Here is a 12,374-nt window from a genome sequence, read left to right on the forward strand (position 1 = left end):
AGGGGAGGGGAGGGGAGGGGGGATAGTAGAGGATAGGAAAGGCAGCAGAACACAACAGACACTAGTATGGCAATATGTAAATCAATGGATGTGTAACTGATGTGATTCTGCAATCTGTATATGGGGTAAAAATGGGAGTTCATAACCCACTTGAATCAAAGTGTGAAATATGATATATCAAGAAATTTGTAGTGTTTTTAACAACCAACAATAAAAAATTAAAAAAAAAGTCTATCTCTTCTAAAAATATTGCTTTTGTCATAGTTAGCCAGGGTTAAAGATAGGCTGATTTGATGTCTGTGACAGGTTGGGATAAGGATAGGGTAAAGGTCTATTCATCTTTTCCACCCTCCTTAGCTTCACTCTAAAACATGAAAACCAAAATCTCCATCCCAATGAAGGGCACAGTGCCACACACTGGAATGCCTGTGGTTGTCACTTCTTGGTACCAGGATAGTGACGACAAGCATATGACAATCTACCCATGGAAGGTCTGTCTTGCTCTGTAATGTCTTTTGAATGTAAATATTTCCACTGTAGCATCCCTCACCTCACCCCCGCCTCCCCCCAAAAAGAAAGAGAAACCCTGACCAGAAAGAAAAAAAAAAAGGTATGTAAATTATTTTCCCTAGCCTCAGAATTTTGCACTGAGAATCTTAATGAGTAAGAAAGACTGAAAAGACTTACTTCTCATGCATTTCGTGTGTGCCAGAATCACATTGGTTTATAGTGATTCTGTCAGTTTTCTAAACAATTAGAAAACACTTTGTTGAAGGAAGTGTTAGTGGCTGCTTTTGTGCAGAGGCAATTTGGATTAGTCATGCAGTTGATGATCCTGAACTGTCCAGGAGCCTAGGACCGAATTGCTGGACACACAGAGAAGTATTTTCCCTCAAATAACTTGCAACAATGAGTAAGTTTCTGAGACTTTTTTTCCTTTAAATCCAAAGTTAGGGACTTTGCTCAAGTAGGACTTATTTTTTTATTTTTATTTTTTTGCTTAATCTTCACACCCTCCTATTTCAGAGTCTGAATTACCAAGTAAGCCAAGAGAAGATTATACTAAAAATGGGACTCTCAGAATTGTGAACTTATTCAGCAGAGATTTTACAGGAACCTCAGGGGATTTTATTCAAAACTTAACTTGAATAATTTTCAATAATACTTTCTGGTTTTGGAAAACTACCTCTCAAAGCTCCTTTTTTCTTCTTCATTAACATGTATAAAGATTGCTTAACTTCTTTAATAGAAAAAAATAGTAGAGTTAAAAGGAAATCTTGGAGATCTAAATCCATGACTGCTCTTTGTTTGAGTTTATGAAAAGATTTAGGATAATGGTTGTTTTGGGGAAAGCATGTTGAAGCATAGGATTCTACAAAATTCACTCATTCAGCAAAAATGTGTTGAGTGCCAATACTTACAGGGCTTGTTGGACTTTGCAGACACCCTGGTAGTAATTTGAGTAGGGCTGATCAGTTCAGCATTGTGATTTTTCTCTAGAAGAGTTGAAATTCTTGTGTGTAGAGAGAGGCAACTACAGCATTACCTAAGGTTGATGAGACGGAACATGTGGGAGAATGAGAAAGTGATGGTTTCCAAAATGGGAGTGTGCATAATGATGGTGATCACTGCTAGTTATAGAATGTTCTTCTGCCAGACATATGCATGGCTCTTCCTGCCTTAATTCATGTCTCCCCTTAAAGAGACTTTGCAGGTAACCCAGTATAAAACAGTACCACCTCCACGTTTTCAATCTCCATATACAACACAACTGTTTATGTGACACCTTAGCAACATATTTAAATTGTTTATCTTTCACCACTGAAACATAAGCAAAGCTTCTTGAGGTCAGAATCTTGATCAGTTTTGTTCATCTCTACATTTCTTATGCGTGGATCAATGATTGGTAGGTAATAGAGCAAAGTAAATTTGCTGAATGCAAATATTTATTTCAAGCTCAGAAGTAAGCAATCCTAAGGTACCTTCTTCCCGAGAGAGTGGGTGAGAGTTGAATTCTGACTAGAGGTAACAGTTTTTTTTTTTTTTTTAAGTTTTTTTTAAAAGTTATTCCAAGCCACTTTTATCCCTTTCCCCTTACTTTGGAGGGAAGATTTAAAAAAAGCTAAAAGGACTTCAAGTTTAACTACTTTCCAGAATCAGCAGGGTATTTAGCTGGTATTTTCTGTGCACAAAGGGAAAGAAAGCATCTGAGAACAAATCACAATAATAAAGGGAAAATGGTGTCAACATTTGTTTGGAAAAATAAATGCATTATAACTTAAATTTCTAGAATTTAGCCGAGGAAAATTACCTCTCCATTAACTTAAAATACCCTGCTTCCTAAAGATTTAGCTACTGCCTGCAAAATGCCTCATGTGACACATTTAGGAGTTATGGGGATAATGGCTGTTAAGAAAATCTCTAGGAGGTTCCAAAAGGATTGAAATGATTTAGGCATAAAATAAAATTTCAGCTGAGTTTGTAGCAACAGTATAATATGTATTTATAATTTTTTTTTTGACTGGCTAGAGGACAAAATGAGAGGATTTCAGAAAACATGGAGCCCATTTGTTACAAAGGAAAAATGAAGTAGTATCTGTTATACTTATGATCATAGGTTTGAAATAATGGTGTTGTATTTCAGCTGACATCTGGGGATTTACCAAAGGTTAATATAATGTGGCTTTTATATAGCTATGCTTATATATGCCTAATTACTTTGGGGGTTCATAAATTAGATCATGTGTGATGGAAACATAGTCATGACTTTTCCATACCTTTACGATACCTTTTATTTTCTTTTATTTTACATTCTTAAAGTAAACTTTGTGTTTCTATTGTTTCTGGTTATATTTCTGCGTGACACAATGGCAGCTTTCAGTTAGAAATTTTCAAGCTATTATGTTTGTTCTCCATGGCAATGTGAAGTGGAACAACAACCAGAAAAATTTACCTACCCATTGAAAAAACATGTGCTGATCAATATGTAAGTATTTGGTACCCCTCAGTGTGTAAGGATACAGAAATGCATAGAGGCAGAAAAGTCCTTTCCCTTATGGAACTTACATTTGATGGGCGAGGCACACAATAAATACACACAAATAGGACATGAATGCATATGCATACACACACAGATATACATACACAGAGAGCAACTCAGATTATATAGGTGCTAAGGAGAAAATAAAAGGGGCTATGGAATGAGAGAATACCAGAGTAGGGAAGAGTCAGAGGAGTAATAATTTAGGGAATTTAGTCAGAACTGTCCCTCCGCAAAGACGACTTTTGAGCAAAATTAATTTGACAGCTTATAGAAAATAAGAGAAAATAAGTTATAGGGTTTACTAAGAAAAAAAAATGAAATGAAATCCATTATTTTGTACAATAGTAGACCACAAGCATTTTGCAAAACTGTTCTTTATGTGCTATTTCAAGCAATATTTTTCTTTGCACAGCACTACAAAGATTATCACATTCATTTTAAAGCTCAGGAATTTGATATCCAGAAGTATGGACTAATTTTCCCAAGATTATGCAATTTCTAATTGAGTTAAGATTAAAACTCAGATCTGCCTGATTTTTTAGAAACTGTGTTTTTTTTCCTGTTTTACTGAGCTGTCTCTTGGTTCAAATAAATTCATCCTTTAATACTGTTTTTATTCTCAAAAATAGCTTTGTGTAGAATGAAATTTTCTAGACAATTGCCCCTACTGTCTCTTTATAGAAGCTATATCAGCATCTATTGAATTTCCTCCTGTGTGCTAGGAATTGCTGGACACTGGAGACATAGAGATAACACAGAGCTGCTACGCTCAAGGGACTCCCAGACTGAGAAAGGAGGAAAGACAGACAAAGGGACAATTTCAAGGTCTATGATAGATGTTGAAATGGAGCATTGTGAGAACAGATAGGAATTACAATTTAAAGGTGAAAGAGAGGAGAGGAGGGAAGAGTACTCCCAGCAGAGGTGATAATTGTCTGGGTCTTCAAAGAGTTAACAGTCAGAAAGCTCTGGGGAGTACTGGATTGCGGGTTTTATTAGTTTACTATACTTGCTACTAACCACACATTAGGTGCTCCAAAACATCAGAAGTTTCCACTTTCATTGTTCTGCAGACTAAAGATATAAAATTAGCATTACTAGGCTGAAATCAACCTGTTGACAGGGGCACATTTCTCCTGGGGCCACTGAGGAGAATCTGTGTTTTCCCTCTTCCAGTGTCTGATGGCTGCTGTTGTTCACTGGTTTATGGCTTCATCAGTTTAAGCTCTAACTCCTCTTCAATTGGCGTCTCCTCTCTGTCAGTATGAAATTATCCTCTACCTTCCTCTTATGAGGATACACAAAAAAATGCATTTAGGGGCCATCTGGATAAAATAGAATGTCCCTCATTTCAAAATCTTTAACATCTGCAAAAACACTCCTATCTCTGTTCCTCCTTCCTTTCAGTCACATAAGGTGACATTAACAGGTTCTAGGTGTTCGGGTGTGGTTGACTCCTGCCAGGACATTTTTTTTAAGCCTGCAATAAAGGATAAAGTTAATAGCCGAGGAAATATTAGCAAGAATTGACAAATGGGATTACATCTAATAAAAAAAAAAAAAAAACTTCTGCACAGCAAAGGAAACAATATAGAGAGTGAAGAAATTGCCCCTAAGATGGGAGAAAATCTTTGCCAGCTCTTCATCTGACAGAGAATTAATATCCAGAATATGTAAAGAACTCATAAAAATTAAAATATATATATAAGTAATCCAATTAATAATTGGACAAAGGAGCTGAACAGATACTTCTCCAAATAAGTAGTACAGGTAACCAAAAAATATGTTGAAAAAACGGTCAACATCTTTAGCCATCAAGGAAATGCTAATCAAAAACTACATTGAAATTTCACCTTATCAATGAATCAGAATGGTCTTTATCAAGAAAACAAAAAATAACAAATGCTATTGAGGAGACAAAGTAAAAAGAACTCTTATCCACTGTTGGTGGGAATGTAAACTGGTACAGTCACCGTGGGAAACACTATGGGTGAATCCTCAAAAAACTGAAAAGAGATTCATCATACTTTCCAGTTATCTCATTCTTGGGAATATATCTGAAGGAATCAAAGTCAATCTACTGTAGAGATACCTGCATATACATGTTTATGTGGCACTGTTCATAATAGTCAAATTATGGATTCAACCTGGATGCCTTTCAGCAAGTGAGAAAGTATGATAATAATAGCATAAATATTACTCAGCCATAAAGGAGAACACAATCATGACATTTGCAGGAAAATGGATGAAACTAAAGATCATCATGAGACTCAGACAAGCATTTTGGGTTCTCAATCATATGTAGAATCTAGAAAGAAAAAAAAAAGCATGACATAAAAGTGGAAGGGGGACCATTGGGGAAGGGGAAGGAGATAGGGCAGGAGTGAAAAAAGGAAACAGGGAGGGTGGAAAAGATGGAAGTGCATTGTGTGCACATTTGACATGGTCACAATGAAATCCATTATTTTGTACAATTAATGTGCACTAACAATTATAATAATAAGTGCCATGCGGAAAGAAAAACAAGGCAGGTGATTTTGGAGGTTTTAGGTCACTAAGCATAGGGTTCAAATTAAGAAGCTGAAGGAGTTTGAGAGAAGTCATTGAACAGTACAGGTTTTGCACTGTTTTTTTTTTTTTTTTTGGAATATCACTCACCATTCATTCACTCTATTACTCACAATGTATTTGGTTGGTTAAGCTCTGTGTGATTGAAAATGAGAGGACATAAATGTGGGACAATAAGATGTGATGTTTGAGCTCAAGCCAATGAATGGGTCAAGTTAACTAACCAAAAGATAAAAGGAAGCAAAGAAGAGCATAATGGGCAGTCACAGAAGTTGGAAGATAAGGACAGTGCCTTGAAGGTACAGAATGAAGGCACTTGGAGCTGCTGGGCAGAAGGGAGTTGAGAAGAGACTGGCATGGGGTGGGGTGCACCAGCATATATCAGCAGAAGCCATATGACAAAGAGCTCTCTATGCTCCCTCAGATGTTGTTCTTTATTTTATAAGTATTGGGAAGTAAGAGAAAGGAATTCTATTGTTTTGTTCTTATAGCTTTAAAAAATTTGTTGATAGTGAGATTAATTCTTTTATGTATACTGTTTGACAAATACACACAGTCACAGTAACTACGTCTATAATTATGGTACTAATCAAGTCTAATACCACCCAGCCCTTCCTCAGGCTACCCAGATTTGGTTAACTCTCATCCTTTTCCAGGACTTGGCAAATATGCACAGTGGCCTTAATTCTATGGAAGGGATCAGTTGAAGGGACAAGAGTGAAATTCAAGTAAGAAAATAGATGGCCTAACTTTGTGGTAGATAGGCACAAATTCAAGAGGTATTTGGGATCTAGAATCAAGAGAACTTAGTTATGCTAAACCTTTTAATTGGAAAGGGAAAAATAATAGTCCAGGAGATTTTCAGGATTCTGGCTTGAGTAATTAGAAGCTTAGAGGGGGTCCTTCAAGTAGTTGGAAGAATGACTCTTGTGATTACGGGGAGTCAGGGCTTGAGTTCAGTTTGTGGTGCCATGAGACATCCAGGAATGACAGGTGGCTGGGAGGATTTGGGGACTCAAAAACTCACTAGTGGAAATGGGGGAGGAGGTAAATGAAAGGTTTATATTTGAGAGCTGGAAGATGTTGAAAGAAACTTTTTCCCTTTTCTTTTCTTACTACATAATAAATGTTCTGTAAGATTAAAAATAAGAACAACATTTGTGGTGTACAAACTGTTCTAGGCATTGTTCTGTTTGTACTTAATATACATGTATTTAATCCTGGAAATAATCCAAAAGTTAAAGAAAAACACTTTTATTTTACAAATGAAAAGACAACAAGAAACCAAGACATATAGATATTAAAATATATGGCCAATGTTTCACAAGTAGTAAGATTCAGAATTGGAAATACAAGTATAATACCTAGAAACTCAGGTACCCAAGACTTGCTCAGATGCATTTTAATAGATGGTTAAGGCAGCTGTACTATTGTAGAAAAGTAATTATAATTTTCTATAAAGCTTATATTTATGTAAACATAATGTGTATTCCTGACCTTTTTTTTTTTTTTATCTAGCCTGCCTTATCAAAGCAGGGAACCGAAGCAGAAAAATTTTTTGAATGTTGCAGCTGATTCTGATGTGTCTCTCCTTCAACATCTCACCACTACTCACACACGTTTGAATGTTGACAACCACAGAGTTTGTGGTTACTGTTCTCAAATTATTAATTTATGTGGTTATTCATTATCATGTATGGTGCAAATAGTTGTGAACACACAGCTTCTATTCTAGAGAATATCCCAATGTATTCTTCAAGTACCGACCAAATCACTAATGACAGAAAAAGGCATTCCTGCATAGAGCTGCTATATTAGTGTGGCCACTAATATCATACATGGAATTTGTAGAAATATTCTTGAATGCAGATGTAAAATAAGGATTGTTTTCAGTACAGACATAGGTCATATGGTTGTAAGTTCTCGGAATTTATCCAGGCTATAACAAATTATGTAGTTTGTAGGTGTATCCTGCTTTTTCCTATTGGCATATTCTTAAAATTCATATTGTACATTTTCATGTATTCCACATTTTAATTAAACATACCTCATTTAAATTTTAATTTAAGTGTATATAAAGAAATAGTCTCTTTATTAAAAGGATAGACCTTCACAGAATTAGTATTTCTAAACCATCCACCTTGTAAATCTGCCTGTTGATGTAATGCATTTGAATACAGTGACATATTCTTCTTCCATATTCATGTTTCAGGTGATGAAAATATCAGTTCATAGAAAACTCATACTTTTATTCTGTTGTTTTAGTTCATAATTTAAGAAGCTGTGTCTCTCTCATATCCTAAAGATATGTCACCACCAAAAGGTAAAACAAAAACAAACAATAACATATCGCTAATGTTGATTTCTGTTGTAAGACAGATGCTAAATTTAAAATGAAACTTTCATTTTAGCTTCTGAATTTTGCCTCTTTTTCAGTATTGAAGTCAGCTTTTCCAGTGCATCAGAGGCAATGCAGTCCTTACTCTGGTATTAAACCTATTTTTTTGATCAGTATCCACCTATGATGAGAAACATGGTTGAGTTGGTAAGTAGATCACTGGAGGTGGTGTTTGAAACACTACTATTATTAAAATGGATTTTAATATCTCTTTTTCCAAATATTAAATTATAATTTCATAAGAAAAATAACAACAACCAACCATTCATATCCTGGGTACTGTGGCTCAGACATAGTTTTAATAAAAAGAGTAATGGACCCTTTCCCTACAGAGAATTAAATGCAATATACCAGAGGTATGATAGGAGGTATTTTAAGTTATTCTTCGTTTTGATCTACAATATTTTTATCCTTTAGAAGAAGAAGGTAAACAAAACTTGGTAGTCAGTCCATGTGACCTCTTATACAAAAAAAAAAAAAAAATAGTGATGGCTTATGAGATTGTGGCCAAACTCCCAGGTCCATGTGATATAATGTTTGTTTTTTCAATCATTTACATATCTCAATTGCTCCAATGGAGAAAGAGAGTAAACCAAAACCAATGAAAAATGAGTAAAAAAGAGAAAATCATCTTATATCAGGAAGAAAATACTTGGCAATGATTTCATACTGTTAAAGTCTATAGTGAAATAACATGGGAAATACTTGTAATGTAACATAAAACAAGATTCAAATGTGTTCAAGTTTTATCATTTCAACTGTTTCTCAAAATTCCCAAATCAAAAGCACAGGGGGAGAAAAGCTGGAAGGAAATAGACCAAAATGTTAACAGTTGTCATAGTTTGGCAGAGAATATATATTTTTTCTTCATGTTTTTCTAAATGTTGCATTTTCTAGATTTTTAAATAAATTTGGCCAACTTTTCTAATATAAAAAGACACAATTAAGTGACAGTAGGGATGATCTCGTTGGTGATACATGAGTCTAATTAGAATTTAGTCTAAAAAATATGGAAATAAGCAACAGTTGAAGCTCTGTTCAGGATCTATTGCATTCTTCCCATCAATTCCTAAATTGTCATTCTCATCACCATCACCTTCCTTTCCTTACCCTCCTACTCCCAGTAATCCACCCCCAAAACCCCCAAGATCTCCTTCACAAAAGCCTTCCTAATCTCTCCATTCCGTGCATCTAGATCCTTCTGAAATCTGCTCAGGAACAGTGTTCATCTGCTCCCACAGGTGCTCTTGGGAGTGTTTGTAGCTAACATGTTGAGCTAATATTAATATTAATACAATATTAGTATTATAGTGTCCATTTATCAGATTTGGGGATTTAAGATATTAGAAACTTTGGGGCAATATTTTTTTTTAAGTAAATGAAAGATTTAAACTTATATCTAAATTCATAGGGACCACCAACAATAAAAATTAAAAAAAAAATAAATTGCAGGTTTCTGTAGCTGCTCAGCCTCCAGGGAGACCACAGGCCATGACTATAGGATCCAGCAGCTTAGAGGCGGTGGAGTGCAAACCCCAGCTGTCATTACTAAACTCGGTGGCAAATGGATGGGCCATTTTTTTCTGCAAAATAATAATAATAATAATAATAATAATAATAATAATAAAAATACTGTAAGTGCTGGGACTTGGTACAGTTGCCACTTAACAAAAGTAGACCTGACTGGTAAAAGGATGGTTTGTTTAGGGCACGGTGGCTCAGGCCTGTCATCCCAGGGCATCTGGAGGCTGAGGCAGGAGGACTGCAAGGTGGAGGCCAGTCTCAGCAGCTCAGCCAGACCCTGTCTCGGAATAAACACAAAGAGGGCCACAAAAAGGGCCGCAGTGTGGCTCTGTGGGCAGCGCCCCTGGGTCAACTACAGCACGAAAGTGACACTGAGTTGCCACTGGCCAGCTGCAGCAAAATAACCAGGGGGGTGAGGAACAACTTGTGTAGATTGATACAGCAGGAGTGGAAGCCATTTATTGTAGGACAACAGAGGTATTTATACATTCCACACAGCTTATCTAATTAACATAAACTAGATATAGCAGTCAACCAATCAGGAATCTCCACACTTAATGGCTCGCTGGAGTTACTTCACAAACCACTCCCTCTGGCATTTTGCCAGGCGCCATCCAGACTTGTTTACACACTCTAACAATTCTCTGGCAAAATTCCAGGCGCCATCCTGACTTGTTTACAGACTCTAACACTGAGTCAAGAAAATGCTAGGATGGTCCTCATGTCCTCACGTCCCCACGCCCCCGGCCCCCACCCTCTGCACCCCCGCCCCGCCCGCTGAGTCTGGCTAATGCCAGGACAGTCCCCACACACACAAAAATAAATAAATAAATAAATAAATTCATAGGGACCATGATCTGAATTCTACTTCTATTGCTCCACATCTTTATAAGCTAGGGCAAGTGGCTTAACATTTTTTTTGTTTGTTTTTAGAAGTGTCAATTTTCTTATAATTGCAGTAGAGAAAATAATATTAAATTTATCAGTTTGTTGGCACTATTCATAGGGATATTTCATATGATCTAAACACACTATACCTTTTTGTTCTTACAATAGACTTAAGAGATAGGTCTTGTGGAAAAGGTGAGAGAGATGGTTGCATCATTGCAACCCAATCCTAGCTCATGACCCCCTCCCTCTCCAATTCAAGTTTAATTTAAATGTGTTTAAATTAACACACACACAACCTGTACTGTAAGTTTGGATATACTCACATATGTACACTTGTTAGAGGTCATACTATGCCTGATAAGCAACCAATATCTACAAATCAATTTGATTTATAAATTACAGAGCAGTGATAAGGCCCCGGTATCCTTTAAAATCATTTTAAATTATTCAAATCACTAATTTTTGACTTCTTTTCCCCTCCCACAATGTACCACACAGGCCATGGGGCAAAGATTTGAAATCATAATTTTATTCCAAGTTAGCAATCAATGAAAAGGTTAAGGTTTAAAAATAATGAGAGGAATTAAAAAATAGAAATAAATTAACATAGATATTCACTGGACCCTAAATGTAGTCCTGGAACTCTCCATAGCTGTGAGATTACAAAGAGATGAGAAGGGAGAGCAGTTAAGTATTGGTTTTCATTTTTAAATGATTTTTTCTGAGGATCAGAGGATTTCTTAATATATCTATTTCACCTTCAAAATGGCATCACTGAGTTCCCAGTAAAGGTTACTCATGAATCCGAGGATTTGCCTTTCTGACTCAAAGTTTACTGGCATTTGCTAAGTGTTTGGCTTTGTATTCATCTTTGCCTCTGACTATTATTAAAGTAAGGCATTGTCTCAGTTATTAGATAGCAATCGCTGTGCTGAATTAGGTTGAATCATTTGACATTGGTCCCTAGGGTGGTTCTGAAATGTTTTGCAGCCGTAAACTGTTTCTACCAGACTTTGATTCTACCTGTCTCCTCTCTAATCTCAGTGTTGTCTAAAGCCATACAGTAGCTATTACAACAGAGTAATCAACCTTGCTTTTCTCCAAACCAACCCTTAAAATGTAGCCTGAGTAATTCTCTTAGTAAGAGGATTCCTGAAATGTCTACCACCCCCTAGTTCCTTCTTCCTGGCTCTGTTTCTAAATACTACATTTGGGAAACAGTGTTAGTGGAGCTGCTCCCCCAGTTATGAGCACTAAAATATTCCTTCCTAGGCCCTTATGGAAAAGGTCAAGAAATTAATTTTGGATGAACATCTTCACCTTCTTAGTCAGTTGCTGTATTAATGATCTTATGACGGATTGCTCCTTAAACTGGCCCAAGCACAGGTCAGCACAGGAGCAAGAATATTCTCTATTTAATGAGGCAGGGATCAAAGCCCTTAATATTTTATCATTGGCATATAGATGGAAAGAGCCATCAAGGAATAAAGAATGGCTGGAGAAGCCTAGTGCCATATATGGAACTATGTGTTCTGCAGAGGAGATAATGGGCTTCCATAAGCCTGAACAGTTTTCTTTGTGTTTGATGCTTTTCATGCAATTTAAAAAGCTAACTTTATATTATCTTATGGTTTGTTTTGGGTTTTCTTTCTTACATTTTTAGATCTTTCTTCAAAAATACAGAAAACTTCAAAGAATTGCATAATTGTCACCTGTGTACTTACTCATCACCAAAATTCAGTAAATATTTTTAACATAATTACTACTAATATCATATCTAAGAAAATAAATACAATATTAATTGCTATAACATCTGTATTGTGTATTTATATCACGTCTCCCAATTTTCCAATCGATATATTTCATAACCATTTTTTCAACTAGTATTCAAGCAACTTCTCTTTATTGTATTGTTTCTTTTAATCTAGGAAAATCCTCGATTTTTAAAAA

This window comes from Marmota marmota, unplaced genomic scaffold (genome assembly GCF_001458135.2).
Source record: "Marmota marmota marmota unplaced genomic scaffold, marMar, whole genome shotgun sequence".
NCBI lineage: Eukaryota > Metazoa > Chordata > Mammalia > Rodentia > Sciuridae > Marmota > Marmota marmota.